Genomic DNA, 18,186 nt, shown 5'->3' with positions numbered 1-18,186 from the left:
TTACCTTTTTTAATTGGGCATGTCTCCTGCAACTCTGGAAGAATTTCCTCCAACTCCTTTAAAGATCTCTGAAGTCAACAACTATTAAACAAGACACATTGTGGTCTACCATCCTTGTCCTTTCACAAAGAATTAATATAGAAGAAATATCTCTGCCCTCAAGAACGTTATAGCTTAAATGAGATGCAGAAAAATAATTAAAAAAATTTTTTTTTTAATTTGACAGAGAGAGATCACAAGTAGATAGAGAGAGAGAGGAGGAAGCAGGCTCTCTGCCCAGCAGAGAGCCCGATGTGGGACTTGATCCCAGGACCCTGAGATCATAACTGAGCTGAAGGCAGAGGCTTAACCCACTGAGCCACCCAGGCAGCCTGTTAGGGTCCGTGATCAAAGGAACGAGACTGATATAAAGTGAAAATCAAACAAAGCTTTATTTCACGCCAAGCATCAAAAATTAAACTGACCGGTCAGGGCTATCTCTTACGAAAAGATGATGATGATGATTCTGACAAGGTCACTCCCAAGAAGGCCGCTCCGGATGAGGCTGCACCGCAGATGAGGCCGCTCCCCAGTTGGAGCCGCTCCCAAGAAGAGGCCACTCCCAAGAAGGCCACTGCTGGTGAGGTTGATCCCCGGACGGGGCCGCTCCCAAGAGGCTACTCTGGAGGAAGCCGCTCCCAGGACGAGGCTGCTCCCAATGACGAAGAGGCGATGACGATGGCGACGATGACGAGGAGGACAATACCGATGACATAGACTCTGCTCCCCATGACGCCACTCTGACAAGGCTGCTCTGGCAAGGCTGCTCTGGAGGAAGCCTCTTTCCTGACGATGCTGCTCCAGTAGGGCCGCTCACCAAGGAGGCCTCTTCCCAGATGAAGCCGCTCCCTGGAATGACACAGCTCCGGCAAGGCAGTGGCTCAGGGTTCCTGGCGAGGTTGCTGCCATCTAGGCCGTTTCCCACAGCGCCGCTGCCGAGGGTCGTGGTGTGTGGGTGGGGCCGCTGGTGTCTCGGGGCTGCAGGCATCTTGGGGCCGCAGGCATTGGGGCGCTGGCGGTGTGGGACCGCTGGCGTCTGGACCACTGGCGTCTGGACCGCTGGTGGCTCGGGGCTGCCGGCGGCTGAACTGCTGGTGTCCGGACCGCCGGTGGTTCGGGACCACCAGTGGTGCTTATAGCTCTTACAAGAGCTGTTACAGCCCCTATAGCTCTTACAAGAGCTGTTACAGCTCTTCTTTTGCTCCCGCCGACTCTTCTGCTGCTGCTGCTTCTTCTTCTTCCTCTGACAGCTCTCCTTCTTCTCCCTTCGACAGCCTTGCACACCAACCTTTATGGGGGTGGTTGAGCCCCACCCCTACACAGGCGGCCAGTTGAATCCCAATTCACCCCAGTGGATATACGCGCACCCCACCGATTGGACGTCTCCACCCGGCCTGCCCCGCCCTTACAACCGGGGTCCACAAGGCAGTTCCTCTGGGAAGGGCAGGCCCTTACACAGCCCTTACAGAAAAATAATTTTTTAAAGTGAATGTTCCCTTTCTTGTGTTGTGTCTCTAGTTCATATTAAATAAGATACAGAACATGTTCAAAGATAGAATTTCATACACTGCTCCTAAATATGCCTGGTTATCTATTTCAAGTTAAAAATACAAAATACAGAGCAAAAAGAGTGGGTATATGAATGTTGTGGGAGTCACGAAGTTCATTTTAGGAAGAATAACCTAATTGAGAGGAGTTGAATAGATTTACTCAACCCTGGGCACCATTCAAACCCATTCATCCAAAATTATGTGTATCTGTACATATATATATATGTATATATATATACATATATATGGCTATACAATGGGTTAATCTACTTATCACTGTCCATACTATTATTACTATTTTTTAAGAAAAATTTTATTTATCTTTTAAAAATTTCTTTTCAGTGTTCCAGAATGCATTGTTTATGCACCACACCCAGTGCTCCATGCAACACGTGCCCTCCATAATACCCACCACTAGGCTCACCCAACCTCCCACCCCCCTTCCCTCCAAAACCCTCAGTTTGTTTCTCAGAGTTCACAGTCTCTCATGGTTCATCTCCCCTTCCAATTTCCCACAACTCCCTTCTCTTCTCCATCTCACCATGTCCTCCATGTTATTCCTTATGCTCCACAAATAAGTGAAACCATATGATAATTGACTCTCTCTGCTTGACTTATTTCACTCAGCATAATCTATTTTTAACATAGCTAAAGAACCAACCTTGGTAATACCTTCACTGTTGGGCCATCAAGAAATCATTGGAATTTGGATAGACTGGCACAGAGGATCCAGGCATTCCACCTGACATCAGGATTCTGGCATTTCTTCCATCTTGGCTCTGCTTTCTCCTGTGTTGTCTCCATTCCCCAGCTTCAGTGGGAAAGATGGCCCCAGAAGCTCCAACTTAATGTGATCTTCAGCAAGAGATAGAGCTTTGTCAAACAGCATCCTTGAGCAAGGCTTTTGCCTGATCTGTTTTGGGGGGTGGGTGTCGCACATCCATCTGAGGACTAATCACTGTGTTTTGGGAGATGTGCTTGGATTGGATAGGCCAAGAAAGATACCCACCTGCTTGCCTGGAGGAAAAGTAATCGCTCCCCTGAAAACACATGGGATGAAGGAGGGACAGAAATTTAATGGAGGTTGAGTGCACTAGCTCTTGAGGGCACAGAGATGATGATGATGATGATTGATGATGATGATGATGATGATTTTAAAAATGTTTCTGCATATTTATTTTTGAATTATAAATAAGAATACTTTTGCCTTGATTCTTCACACACATTTTCCCCCTCTTCCACTGTATTGATATCTTCTGTCAGGTGACTCTGTCCCCTCACATCTTTGGGAAGAATATATGTCTTTTTGTCTTGATGTTGGGCATGGGTCTGTGATTTGCTTTGGCCACTGATACCAGTGACAATGCTCCAGTTCTGACCTTAGGCCTTAACAGACATTACATGTTTCTGTTGTTGCTTTTGAACCTCTGCCATCTTGTGGGGGGGGGGAAAAGTGCTCTGCTGGCCTCTGGTCCTGGTGGGAGTGGAGGGGAGGAAAACGAGACATCTTGAAGTGAAGATGGCTCACTGTTGAAGCCTGAAGAGAGCGGCCCCCAAACCTCCAGACTCATGAGCAAAATAAATTCTCGTGGTTGTATGTTACTAAGAGTTTGAGGTTGTTTATTATGCCACAAAAGCGAACTCATGCAAGGACCAATAGAGATGAATAAGGTATCTAAGCATCTGTGAATGAAATGTAACTTCCACAAGAGCTGAATTTATATTGTCCATTGCTTTATTTCTGCTGCTTGGAGGACTGCCTGATGTATTGTAGATCCTCAAAAAATACACCCCCCAGATGCATTGCTTCACTACAAAGTCCCTGTGCAAGGTACTGAGGGAGAAAAGGATGTGTGTGGGGCCTACCTCGAAGGAGCTTGCCTTATGTTTGAAGAGACCAAATGGGTGTGTTAAGCCTGGAGGACAGGGGCGCCTGGGTGGCTTCAGTGTATTGAGTCCTCTGCCTTCGGCTCAGGTCATGATCTCAGAGTGCTGGGACCGAGCCTCACATCGAGCCTCACATCGGGCTCTCTGCTCAGCAGGGAGTCTGTTCCCCCTCCCCGCCCCCCGCCTCTCTCTGCTTGCCTCTCTGCCTACTTGTGATCTCTGTTGAATAAATAAATAAAATCTTAAAAAAAAAAAAAAAGCCTGGAGGACTGGGTGAGAAAAGTACCACAAAAGTAGCTCTGAAAGTAGAAACAAACTCAGTGGTGCTGGGCTCACTGAGATCTGAACTAGGGAAGTTCCTATCCGAGATGTGGTCTGGCTCTGCCTGTATCTCTGGCCTTGCATCTTTCAATACATGATAGCCTGATTGATGTCTGCTGGCCATCACCTGCATTTCCTTACCCGAAAATTTCTCCGGTCATTAGAGCCTTTTTTGCTCTTCTGCACAGGCCAGAAGGATTAAAAAATTAATGCTCCTCTGGGAGCAGTCCTCTGGCAATAACTGAGGAGACCTGGTGCATAAATACCCCAGCTCTGCTCCCTCTCATCTCGAGTGGGATGGCCCTGAGCTGTGTTCTACAGTGGCTCTCAGAATTCCCCAGTAAAATTAAGCTCCTGTTACCCTCAGGTTAACTTGCTTGGTAAGGCACCATGATGTGACTGCTTTCTTCCCTATCTCTCTGTCTCCCTCACGGGCCAGTATATCCTGGAACTTGCAAATGAACAACTTGCATGTAAATCCATGTCTTATAGTCTGTCTCTGAGGGAATCCAAACAAAGATATGTGAGAACTACGCTTTTGGTTTAATTATTTTTTGACGTACACCCCTATCTGTAAACCAATTTTGAGTGTGCACTCCAGCATATTTTATTTACCAACGATATAAATTCTACTGCTTTAAGATTCTGTGGACATTAAATATACAGAAAAATGAGAATTAAAAAAAGATGAGGAAAGTAAATACATTTTTTTTTTTACAGCTTTATAAACATATATTTTTATCCCCAGGGGTACAGGTCTGCGAATCGCCAGATTTACACACTTCACAACACTCACCATAGCACATACCCTCCCCGATATCCATAACCCCACCCCCTCTCCCAACCCCCTCCCCCCATCAACCCTCAGTTTGTTTTGTGAGATTAAGAGTCACTTATGGTTTGTCTCCCTCCCAATCCCATCTTGTTTCATTTACTCTTCTCCTACCCCCTCGACCCCCCATGTTGCATCTCCTCTCCCTCATATCAGGGAGATCATATGATAGTTGTCTTTCTCCGATTGACTTATTTCGCTAAGCATGATACCCTCTAGTTCCATCCACGTCGTCGCAAATGGCAAGATTTCATTTCTTTTGATGGCTGCATAGTATTCCATTGTGTATATATACCACCTCTTCTTTATCCATTCGTCTGTAGATGGACATCTAGGTTCTTTCCATAGTTTGGCTATTGTAGACATTGCTGCTATAATCATTCGGGTGCACGTGCCCCTTCGGATCACTATGTTTGTATCTTTAGGGTAAATACCCAGCAGTGCAATTGCTGGGTCATAGGGTAGTTCTATTTTCAACATTTTGAGGAACCTCCATGCTGTTTTCCAGAGTGGTTGCACCAGCTTGCATTCCCACCAACAGTGTAGGAGGGTTCCCCTTTCTCCGCATCCTCGCCAGCATCTGTCATTTCCTGACTTGTTAATTTTAGCCATTCTGACTGGTGTGAGGTGATATCTCATGGTGGTTTTGATTTGTATTTCCCTGATGCCGAGTGATATGGAGCACTTTTTCATGTGTCTGTTGGCCATCTGGATGTCTTCTTTGCAGAAATGTCTGTTCATGTCCTCTGCCCATTTCTTGATTGGATTATTTGTTCTTTGGGTGTTGAGTTTGCTAAGTTCTTTATAGATTTTGGACACTAGCCCTTTATCTGATATGTCATTTGCAAATATCTTCTCCCATTCTGTCAGTTGTCTTTTGGTTTTGTTCACTGTTTCCTTTGCTGTGCAAAAGCTTTTGATCTTGATAAAAACCCAATAGTTCATTTTTGCCCTTGCTTCCCTTGCCTTTGGTGATGTTCCTAGGAAGATGTTGCTGCGGCTGACGTCGAAGAGGTTGCTGCCTGTGTTTTCCTCGAGGATTTTGATGGATTCCTTTCTCACATTGAGATCCTTCATCCATTTTGAGTCTATTTTCGTGTGTGGTGTAAGGAAATGATCCAATTTCATTTTTCTGCATGTGGCTGTCCAATTTTCCCAACACCATTTATTGAAGAGGCTGTCTTTGTTCCATTGGACATTCTTTCCTGCTTTGTCGAAGATGAGTTGACCATAGAGTTGAGGGTCCATTTCTGGGCTCTCTATTCTGTTCCATTGATCTATGTGTCTGTTTTTGTGCCAGTACCATGCTGTCTTGATGATGACAGCTTTGTAATAGAGCTTGAAGTCCGGAATTGTGATGCCACCAACTTTGGCTTTCTTTTTCAATATTCCTTTGGCTATTCGAGGTCTTTTCTGGTTCCATATAAATTTGAGGATTATTTGTTCCATTTCTTTGAAAAAAATGGATGGTATTTTGATAGGAATTGCATTAAATGTGTAGATTGCTTTAGGTAGCATAGACATTTTCACAATATTTATTCTTCCAATCCAGGAGCATGGAATATTTTTCCATTTCTTTGTGTCTTCCTCAATTTCTTTCATGAGTACTTTATAGTTTTCTAAGTATAGATTCTTAGTCTCTTTGGTTAGGTTTATTCCTAGGTATCTTATAGTTTTGGGTGCAATTGTAAATGGGATGGACTCCTTAATTTCTCTTTCTTCTGTCTTGTTGGTGTAGAGAAATGCAACTGATTTCTGTGCATTGATTTTGATTTTATATCCTGACACTTTACTGAATTCCTGTACAAGTTCTAGCAGTTTTGGAGTGGAGTCTTTTGGGTTTTCCACATAGAGTATCATATCATCTGCAAAGAGTGATAGTTTGACTTCTTCTTTGCCGATTTGGATGCCTTTAATTTCCTTTTGTTGTCTGATTGCTGAGGCTAGGACTTCTAGTACTATGTTGAATAGCAGTGGTGATAACGGACATCCCTGCCGTGTTCCTGACCTTAGCGGAAAAGCTTTCAGTTTTTCTCCATTGAGAATGATATTTGCGGTGGGTTTTTCATAGATGGCTTTGATAATATTGAGGTATGTGCCGTCTATCCCTACACTTTGAAGAGTTTTGATCAGGAAGGGATGCTGTACTTTGTCAAATGCTTTTTCAGCATCTATGGAGAGTATCATATGGTTCTTGTTCTTTCTTTTATTAATGTGATGTATCACATTGATTGATTTGCGGATGTTGAACCAGCCTTGCAGCCCTGGAATAAATCCCACTTGGTCGTGGTGAATAATCCTTTTAACGTACTGTTGAATCCTATTGGCTAGTATTTTGGCGAGAATTTTTGCATCTGTGTTCATCAAGGATATTGGTCTGTAGTTCTCTTTTTTGTTGGGATCCTTGTCTGGTTTTGGGATCAAGGTGATGCTGGCCTCATAAAATGAGTTTGGAAGTTTTCCTTCTATTGCTATTTTTTGGAACAGTTTCAGGAGAATAGGAATTAGTTCTTCTTTAAATGTTTGGTAGAATTCCCCCGGGAAGCCGTCTGGCCCTGGGCTTTTGTTTGTTTGGAGATTTTTGATGACTGTTTCAATCTCCTTACTGGTTATGGGTCTGTTCAGGCTTTCTATTTCTTCCTGGTTCAGTTGTGGTAGTTTATATGTCTCTAGGAATGCATCCATTTCTTCCAGATTGTCAAATTTGTTGGCGTAGAGTTGCTCATAGTATGTTCTTAAAATCGTTTGTATTTCTTTGGTGTTAGTTGTAATCTCTCCTCTTTCATTCAAGATTTTATTTATTTGGGTCCTTTCTCTTTTCTTTTTGATAAGTCTAGCCAGGGGTTTATCAATCTTATTAATTCTTTCAAAGAACCAGCTCCTAGTTTCGTTGATTTGTTCTATTGTTTTTTTGGTTTCTATTTCATTGATTTCTGCTCTGATCTTTATGATTTCTCTTCTCCTGCTGGGTTTAGGGTTTCTTTCTTGTTCTTTCTCCAGCTCCTTTAGGTGTAGGGTTAGGTTGTGTACCTGAGACCTTTCTTGTTTCTTGAGAAAGGCTTGTACCGCTATATATTTTCCTCTGAGGACTGCCTTTGTTGTGTCCCACAGATTCTGAACTGTTGTGTTTTCATTATCATTTGTTTCCATAATTTTTTTCAATTTTTCTTTGATTTCCTGGTTGACCCATTCATTCTTTAGAAGGATGCTGTTTAGTCTCCATGTATTTGGGTTCTTTCCAAATTTCCTCTTGTTATTGAGTTCTAGCTTTAGAGCATTGTGGTCTGAAAATATGCAGGGAATGATCCCAATCTTTTGATACCGGTTGAGACTTGATTTAGGACCAAGAATGTGATCTATTCTGGAGAACGTTCCATGTGCACTAGAGAAGAATGTGTATTCTGTTGCTTTGGGATGAAATGTTCTGAATATATCTGTGATGTCCATCTGGTCCAGTGTGTCATTTAAGGTCTTGATTTCCTTGTTGATCTTTTGCTTGGATGATCTGTCCATTTCAGTGAGGGGAGTGTTAAAATCCCCTACTATGATTGTATTCTTGTCGATTTGTTTCTTTGATTTTGTTATTAATTGGTTTATATAGTTGGCTGCTCCCACGTTAGGGGCATAGATATTTAAAATTGTTAGATCTTCTTGTTGGACAGTTCCTTTGAGTATGATATAGTGTCCTTCCTCATCTCTTATTATAGTCTTTGGCTTAAAATCTAATTGATCTGATATAAGGATTGCCACTCCTGCTTTCTTCTGATGTCCATTAGCATGGTAAATTCTTTTCCACCCCCTCACTTTAAACCTGGAGGTGTCTTCGGGTGTAAGATGAGTTTCTTGTAGGCAACATATAGATGGTTTTTGTTTTTTTATCCATTCTGATACCCTGTGTCTTTTGATTGGGGCATTTAGCCCATTAACATTCAGGGTAAGTACTGAGAGATATGAATTTAGTGCCATTGTATTGCCTGTAAGGTGACTGTTATTGTATATTGTCTCTGTTTCTTTCTGATCTACTACTTTGAGGGTCTCTCTTTGCTTAGAGGACCCCTTTCAATATTTCCTGTAGAGCTGGTTTGGTATTTGCAAATTCTTTCAGTTTTTGTTTGTCCTGGAAGCTTTTAATCTCTCCGTCTATCTTCAATGATAGCCTAGCTGGATATAGTATTCTTGGCTGCATGTTTTTCTCATTTAGTACTCTGAATATATCATGCCAGCTCTTTCTGGCCTGCCAGGTCTCTGTGGATAAGTCTGCTGCCAATCTAATATTTTTACCATTGTACGTAACAGACTTCTTTTCCCGGGCTGCTTTCAGGATCTTTTCTTTGTCACTAAGTCTTGTCAATTTTACTATTAGGTGATGGGGTGTAGACCTATTCTTATTGATTTTGAGGGGGGTTCTCTGAACCTCCTGGATTTTGATGCTTGTTCCCTTTGCCATATTGCGGAAATTCTCTCCAATAATTCTCTCCAATATACCTTCTGCTCCCCTCTCTGTTTCCTCTTTTTCTGGAATCCCAATTATTCTAATGTTGTTTCGTCTTATGGTGTCACTTATCTCTCGAATTCTCCCCTCGTGGTCCAGTAGCTGTTTGTCCCTCTTTTGCTCAGCTTCTTTATTCTCTGTCATTTGGTCTTCTATATCGCTAATTCTTTCTTCTGCCTCATTTATCCTAGCAGCGAGAGCCTCCATTTTTGATTGCACCTCATTAATAGCTTTTTTGATTTCAACTTGGTTAGATTTTAGTTCTTTTATTTCTCCAGAAAGGGCTTTTATATCTCCCGAGAGGGTTGCTTTAATATCTTCCATGCCTTTTTCAAGCCCGGCTAGAACCTTGAGAATCATCATTCTGAACTCTATATCTGACATATTACCAATGTCTGTATTGATTAGGTCCCTAGCCTTTGGTACTGCCTCTTGTTCTTTTTTTTGTTGTGAATTTTTCCGCCTTGTCATTTTGTCCAGATAAGAGTTTATGAAGGAGCAAGTAAAATACTAAAAGGGTGGCAACAACCCCAGGAAAATATGCTTTAGCCAAATCAGAAGAGATCCTGAATTGTGAGGGGGGAGAAAGGGGATAAAAAGGGGCTCAGAAAGAAAGAAAAAAAAAAACTATTAAAAAAAAGAAAGCCGATAAAGAAATAAATATAAAAAGAGGAAAAAATATATATATATTAGATAAACTATTTAAAAAATGTTAAAAAAAAGAAAATGGTAAAAGTTAAAAAAAATTTAGCAGAAGAAGAGAAAAAGAAAAAAAAAATTGAAAAAGAAAAAAAAATTAAATTAACTGCAAGGCTAAAAAATCATGGGGAGAAAGCCATGAGTTCCGTGCTTTGCTTTCTTCTCCTCTGGAATTCCGCTGTTCTCCTTGGTAGGTGAACTTGGTCCTGGCTGGGTTTCCCGTAGATCTTCTGGGGGAGGGGCCCGTTGTAGTGATTCTCAAGCGTCTTTGCCCCAGGTGGAGTTGCACTGCCCTTACCCGGGGCCGCGCTGAGTCATCTGCTTGGGTTCGCTTTCGGGAGCTTTTGTTCCCTGAGCGCTTTCGGTAGAGTCCGGAGGACGGGAATAAAGATGGCGGCCTCCCGGTCTCCGGCCCGGAGGAGCCGAGAGCCCGGGGCCCCACTCCTCAGTGCGCCCTCAGAGAACAGTGCCAAATGACTCTCGTCACCCTGGCCTCCGGCCGCGCTCCGAGCTGACCGAGCCTGCGACCAGTTCAAGGCAACCCCGAGCTGAGAGTCACTCCTCGGCTCTGTCTCTGCAGCCGGCTTCCCCGTTCTAATACTGGTAAGCTCTGCGACACTGAGACACCCCTGATCCTTCTGCGACCCTGCGGGACCTGAGGCCGCGCTTACCCCGCCTGGGCTTCACCCCAGTTAAGCCTCTGGAGCGATGTCCCTCAGCGGAACAGACTTTTAAAAGTCCTGATTTTGCTCCGTTGCTCCGCCGCTCGCCGGGAGCCGGCCCCTCCCCCCGCGGTCTATCTTCCCGTCGCTTTGGATTCACTTCTCCGCCAGTCCTACCTTGCAGAAAGTGGTTGATTTTCTGTTTCTGGAATTGCTGTTCTTCTTCTCTTCAATCTCCCGTTGGATTTGTAGGTGTTTGCAATCTTTAGATAAGCTTTTTAGCTGATCTCCCGCTACCCGATGTAGTCTCAGCCTGCTACTTCTCCGCCATCTTGACTCCTCCCCCAGTAAATACATTTTTAAGAAATTTTGCCAACTGTGATGGCTTAGCATCGACATGTGAGTTAAGGGAAACTTTCTGTTGAGTGAGAGCAGATTTCTCCATAAACACCAGGGGCCTGTGACTCCTTATGAGTTATCGATGTTATTGGGAAGAAGAGAATGCTAGCTCTGCTTTACTCTTTGCTGTGCCTTTGTTACTAATGTTAACTTTCATCCATTTCCATGGATGCTTTTCAGGAACTTTTTTTTTTAGCCACCTAGCTATTTTTCAAAAGTTAGTGTAGTTAAAACCAGATAATATAATCCATAAATCCACCAAATTGGGTACATGTGAACTGCAGAAAACCAAGCCATGAGTGAGTGCACCACCCCTGCCTCTGCCCTCTGCATCCTGCCACGTGGACCATGAAGGGTGCAGCTCTATTTGCATATCAAAAAGGATTAGAGCCAGGTTTCTTATTCAAAGGGAAAACAAACACAAATAGAAGTTCTTGTGGTTTCTTCCTCTTCCAGGATTGATTGCCTCCCTTGACACCTGGGGTGGTGCTGTCCCCTCCTGAAGATGGCCGGGGTTGGCAGAGAGCAAGTGGGGCCTTTTGAGGTGTAGATGAGTGGAGAGCCACAGATGGAGACAGGAAGCCAAGACACTTTGGGGAAACCATGTGGGAAACAAGGGTCACTCCCTTCTCATCTTATGAATCCAAGGAATATTGGGTTGTTGCAAAGATCACAGTGAGATGTATCCTTTGCTAATCAGGCTTTCATGTGATCTTATCTGGCACATCAGTGCAGACTTTATACCTCCTCCCATTACCACAGCTGTTGGAGGAGAGTACCCCCTTTGATTTTCATCCTTTTAGTGCTAAAAATAAAACCAAAGTGGTCGTGAGTGGGATTTCAGGCTGGAGAACCAGGAATTTGTTGGTTCTTAATGTGTGGATTCTATTTTCTGCAGGAATAATTTCATTCTGAAATTCCATGGCATATTGCTATTCTCATCACAAAATAAACTTCAGGTTGTTTAATACTTTATTTATAGCAGTGATAACTGTTAGTTTATAACCTCAGAGGGTGATTTCCTTCCAAAATTAAGTAAGAGCATTAAGAGTTTACTTAGACTCCATCACAGAAATAATGGAAACATGACTTTTATTAAACTTTAGATGGAAAAAAAAATTAAGCTTTTTCTCTTTTCTTCTTTTCTTTTCTCTTTTTTTTTTTTTTCAGTCTCAGACCAGCTGAGGTCAAACTCACCATCTGAAGTTAGTTTGTGTGTTCTTTTTTCTTTCCTTTTCTTTTTTTCTAAAGATCTCATTTAAAAAATGTGTGGGTCATTAGACCCCACTCAATAAAATTGGCTTTATTGATTTTAAAGAATGGCATATTAAGAAGCAGGATCTGTGTGATGTTGTACATATCTCCTGGCCTTCTGTGGGTTGTTTTTGCAAATAAAAGCTCCGTGGATAGACAAGACAATCTTGAGGTGACTTCCTCAGAAGTGGTCTGCCTCACTGGTGCACCAACAGTGTTTTCTAAAATTGTCAATTATAAGGACTTATTACAGAAAAGATGGAATGACAGTTACTGGAATTCCTTCCCCCATAAATCATACTTTTCCATGGATGTTTCTGTGTTCATTAGGGGAGTACAAGGCAGTGGTTGAAGCATGTTCACAGAGGTTTTTTATAGGCTTCTTGATGAACTGGAGCCGAAGGGTTAGCACACTGGCAAGAAAGCCAAAGCCTTCTTTCTAGATATTGAGCTTCCACTTTGCTGTCTTAGGAACTTACAGCAAAATCAAAGAGTTAATAATAATTTATAGACTCTGCCCTGCTTTCCCATGTCAGCTCTAGCTAGCAATCTCAGGAAGGGCATGGGGGCAAGGCACAATATTTCAAGGTTGGCCGTGGAGTTATGGTCTAATTTACAAGCCGTTTAAAATCTGAACTCAGTATTTTGTATTCCTTTTGTGCCTTACGAAGTGGCTCTTCAACCTTCTAAGTCATCAGGGAGACTTTTAGATACACAACAGTCAGAGAAGAATCTCCAAGTCCATGTTTAAAGCAGTTAAGTGCTCAGAGTGCTGAAACGAATTCATTCTTATAATAAACAGTGTGTTAACTGGATGTATGGAGACATTCTTTCTCCAACAAAGATAAGGAGATGGCTAGAAGATTGAGAAAGGATGGATGTGTCAATTTGGAAGTTGGCGCTAAAATGGATGATATTTTTTACCTTTTTGGAAAGCCGGTGTAGTTGGACAGCAGCTGGTCTCTCAGAGCCCAGGCCACCCTTCTGCCGCTGACAGCCATGCTGATGTGCCCTTGGCCCTGTGCCGCTTGCTCCTACCTGGCATCCTTGGTTTTTCTAAACTAATGGGTAAGTAAAAGGGGAATGACGTCAAGGGCTCCAACTTTTGGATACTGATCTAAAAGCATAAACCAAAATCCAACTCCCAGTAGTACAAGTTACCATCTGAGGAAGAATCTGTTTTTATAGCAATATGACAAAGGGTAGTGCTGTCTTTGTTAGACCTGTTCCAGAGCTAAACACAGAAGAAAGCACAGAGTGGGAAAGTCTGTCATCAGGGCTTCTGTCACTTGTACCTACCCCCTTCACTCTTCAAAAGAGATGCTCAGGGTTCTATAATGATCAAGCCTGGCTGCTGTAAGGGATAGTCACTAACATGACTTTGTGCTCAGGGTTAGCCCTGTATAAGAGTGGCCCCACTTAATTTTCACAGTAACTCTAGCAGTGAGTGACTGATATTATCCCATTTTAGAGGTGGGGAAATGGAGGCCTTGAGAAGTTTACATCTGTCTGAGGCCACACAGCTTAGTGAAAAGCTGAGTCAGGATTTGAGCTCTGAACTGCATTTACTTCGTAGCTGGAGCTCACTGTTGCAATGGCATAGAGCACTCAGATGAACCTAGAGAGTTTTCTGTCCCTCACGTCCATAATTTTCATGTTCTGTGTACTGTGCAGTGGTCAATAGTTTGGGCCTTATGGTCAGAGCCCATGATTTTAAGCTGCAACCTTATTGTCTTTGGAAGAACTTGGGTAAGTAATTTGTCCACCATGGGCTTTTGTTACTGTATATGAAAATTGGGGTAATCATAGTACCTTCTCAAAAGGTTTTTTATTAATAATGTGAGTTCAATGTCAAAGGCTGAAAGCAGTGCTGGGCACCCAGTAAGAGTTTAATGAATGTGAACTATTTCTGTTTTAATAACCCTATTGTTAACCTTAATGTGCTCCAGATGGGAGGGTAGATGGTGGTAACAGCTGGGACTCCTCTCTACTTGGGTCGATTTCACAAGAGGCCAAGTCCAACCACACAGCCTTGGTGTGTGTCACTTCTGCCTGTCTTTCATTAGCCAAACTAGTCACTTGGCCAATCCCACCACTGATGGACAGGCCACAAAGTCATAGGACATAAGGAGGAGTGAATGACTGTAAACGGTAGTCTCACCTACCACAAAAGGTACAATTTTCTTCAAGCCTCACCACAGCACCCTACAAAAGGGATGCATTTGGGGATAATTTCCCCAGTGAGAAATAGGAGGCTTAGGAACATGCTTTGGTTCCCAAGATGGTGGACACTGGGGTCAGTCCTTGAATTCATTTTTCTTACTTTATCCATGTATTATGAGGAATTGCACATTAGAGGGAAGCCGGTTCAGACTGGAATCTCTATAGCTTTATGATTATGACTCATGTCATGTGTTCTGGCCCTGTATCAGGTACACAAGCTATTTCATTTACTCCTCTCACGGACATATACACAGTTGTTCTTACTGTTATCTTGCCTATTTTATAGATGTGAAGACTGAGGCCTCTTGCTCCCATGCAGCAATGAGCCTTTGTGAAAGCCACATCCCGCAGTAGTCCTGGTTTTTCTAGGTATGATGGGAGGGAAACATGTTTCTCCCGCTTTTCCTTCACGCGGGGATTTCCTTGCATTTGAAATCCCGTGATGATAGAGATGGTTTATTTAGAAGAGCTCTGGCTTCCTTGGAAGAAAGTTCCTGCATAAATTTGGAGTGTTCTGGTGAGGTGGTGTCCTGGAGACGTATGTGTGAATAATAAAAATGTCAGCACCTGCCGCCAAGAACCACGGCATGAAAAGAAAGGAAAATACCATACATCAAAGACAGTTAGAGGTTTATTTAGATTTTAAGTCCTCTGGGCTAGGACCACACCTAGTACATTGTCACATCCAATAAATGTTGAAAAGTAATTGTCCAGCACATGATACACAGTTGTGGTGACATCCCAGACCGCCTCTACCATAGCAGACACATGTGGTCCAGTCACAATGGAAATCCACTCTTTGCTTATGTGCTCTGTTTCCTTATTAGCATAAGGCTTTGTGGATGAACCAGGGTAGGGAGTTGCTTTCTAGAGAAGAGAGAAGGCTCTGTGAGGAACAGCTAATGTGGGCTAAGAGATTCCATTAGTTAAAATCGAACTGGAAAGAGCTTGACACATGTTTTCAGGCCCGGAATTAGTTCAGGCAGAATTTCATCATACCCAGCTCTTAGGTATTCTAGTCTTCATGGTAGACCCTGCTGATTCCCTGTTCACATATTGAAGGGATTTTTACTGAAAACACCCATGGCTCATTGTTTGAGGGCTTTCTCGAGCCATAGGAGCATACCTTATGTGCATGGCGCTGGGTGCAGGCTGACATTTTGGGGATGAGGAAAGCCCCCAGGATGAACTCACAACCAGTCTCAGATAGGAATTGGTGGATCAAAGATGCAGCTCCTTCTTCCCTTAGTGGGACAGCACAGAAGCATGTTGTATAACCTTTCCCAGAGGATTCCAAAGGGACTGAGCACCAGTTGCCCACAGAAGTTGTCTGCTTATTTACCATCCCCACCTACTGGCTTTCATCCCTGTCCTGTCTCCCTTCCCTAGTCCCCCATTCCAACTAGTATTGCTTGGGATTATCTTCCAAAGAAAGCCTTTTGTCTTGAGGTCTGCTTCTTGGGGAGTGTAATTTAAGACAGCCTTTAAAAATCTAGCATAAACCTTTCTCCCAAGTTCTGTGGAATAGGGTTACAAACCATGTGAAGTCATATAACACTCTTTTGATTACCAGTGCCACAGACTAGGGGTAAAGAAGACTAACTCCTCAAAGCAAAGTGAAGGACGGGATCCTGGCAGGTCAAGAGGGTGAGCAGGTGGGAAGGTGGGAAAGGGTCAAGCAGGAGGCACAGAAACCCTCAAAGGTTTAGGGGAATGGGCTGTTGACACATGGAAATAGGTACTGTGACACTTAGATTTATTTTCAGGCAAACTGTTCACCACAAACACAAAGTTTCCCTAAACAATTCTAAGAAAATCGTCCAGAAGTTTTGAGAATCTGGTGACCATATTTTCTGAATCAAAAATTGGGAACTTGTCTGGCAAAGAATGTTTTGTTTATGATTTATGAGTATCTCTGCCCAGAAAAAGATAATAGAGGGAATATTGAGAATTGATCCTGCTCCAGAAATTCTGAGATTTGTGGTCATCACACTCAGGGGTCATGTGATTTAGTGTGTCTCAGCAGACTGTATATGTTATCATTGGGTGGGGGGATAAGATCAAAAGTGGAAATTAGAATATTCAAAATTACTGAGATTTTATAGCAAAGCTTACTCATGACATCAAGACCATAGTTTTATTTTTTGAAATTTTACCATAAATGAAATAATTAAATGCTTATAGACATATAAATGTTTATAACACACAAAAAGCCTAGCTATTTTATTTCTAGGGTGATAGGATCAGATTTTTCTGGGTAGCTGACAAGGAGTAGGCTATGAAATGTTTATTCATTAATTTAACTCATATGTATTTATGACTTATAAATAGGCATTATGCAAGCACTAGAGATTTCCTGATAAATAAAATACAAATTCTTCATCCTCATTAGATTTGCAGTGAGGGAGATAGACATGACAGACAAATAAGTGAAGATATAATTACAAATTGCAAAGGAATTGAAAAGCATGCAATAAGAATCTCTGAGATTTTAAAAAGCAATTTATTTATTTGAGAGTGAGAGCAAGCAGGAGAAGGGAAAGAGGGAGAGGGAGAGAGAATCTCAAGCAGACTCCCTGCTGAGTGTGGACCCCCTGATGTGCAGCTCAAATCCATGACACTGAGATCATCACCTGAGTTAAAATCAGGAGTTGGTTGCTTTAGCCCACAGGTTGATTAACCAACTGAACCTCCCAGGCGCCTCTCTGAGATACTTTTTTTTTTTAACAGAGATCTAGAGGTACCCAGGATATGTCCAAGATAAAACAATAAATTAATGGTAAGACTGGTGCTTCAACCAATATTTCTTGACCCTCACAATAAGAGGGCACAGATAAAGTACCTAGCACAATGCCTGGCACATATAAGTTTATTAGAATTGTTAACTCCTTCTCCTCCATTCCTAATTAACAATTTGTAAGTATGTAAGGTACTTAGAATAGTGTCTGGCATAAGTACTTAAAATCTTAGTAACTTCTATGATTATTATTGTTACACTCTTCAGCTCTCATTATGAAACAGAATGTGTATCAGCCATGGAGGGACACCATTGAGTTTTTCGTTGGAAGGATTCTGCTCTAGGAAGCATAGTTGATTGACAGTCCTGGCTGCCACACCTTCAGATCCACTCTCACACTGCTGCTGTCCCCACACTGGTCCCAGCCAATGAATGAGCACCGCAGGGCTGCTAGTACCAGCCCATTGCTGCCAGCATGGGACCTCTGCTTGGGGACTCCCGGTTATCCCAGCTAAGACTTTCTCAGAATTAAGTCTGAAGTTTTCCTCCCTACCTTCCCAAGATCCATTCCTCTAACTGCCTCCCATCTAATTTCATAAGAAATTCCTCAACACAACTCCCTCATGTCCAATTTCATATTTTTTCTTAGAGGACCCAAAGTGCACAGAATGGGAAAATACATGAGCCCACAAAACACAATTGTCTAACACAGTTCTATCTTGAATTCCACTAAAAGCAGCATAGTTTCTCAAAATCTCAAAAGCACCTTATTATGCAGGATCTTGTCTCTTTTGTGGAACCAGTAACACAGAAATGGAGCACCACAAAAGATGACCTCTAAGTAGAAGAATCCTCTGATAAGGATCGTAGGTCACTTCTTAGATGACTGCCTGCTCTCTAAAGGCCAATCAGAAATTTTTACTCTACAACCACTGTATTGCATCCACTCTCTCCTCCTTTTATGCCTTGAGGAAATGCCAACCTGGTCATTTCTGTGCATTATCAAGAGGGTTGAAGATGAAGTAGGAGGCAAGCAGTTGGTTCTTCTAGCACAGGAATGAGTGAGAGAGTCATTCATATCATGGAGACAT

Source organism: Lutra lutra, chromosome 9 (assembly GCF_902655055.1).
Source record: "Lutra lutra chromosome 9, mLutLut1.2, whole genome shotgun sequence".
Taxonomy (NCBI): domain Eukaryota; kingdom Metazoa; phylum Chordata; class Mammalia; order Carnivora; family Mustelidae; genus Lutra; species Lutra lutra.
The sequence above is the reverse complement of the archived record's forward strand: the minus strand, read 5'-3'. Positions refer to the sequence as shown.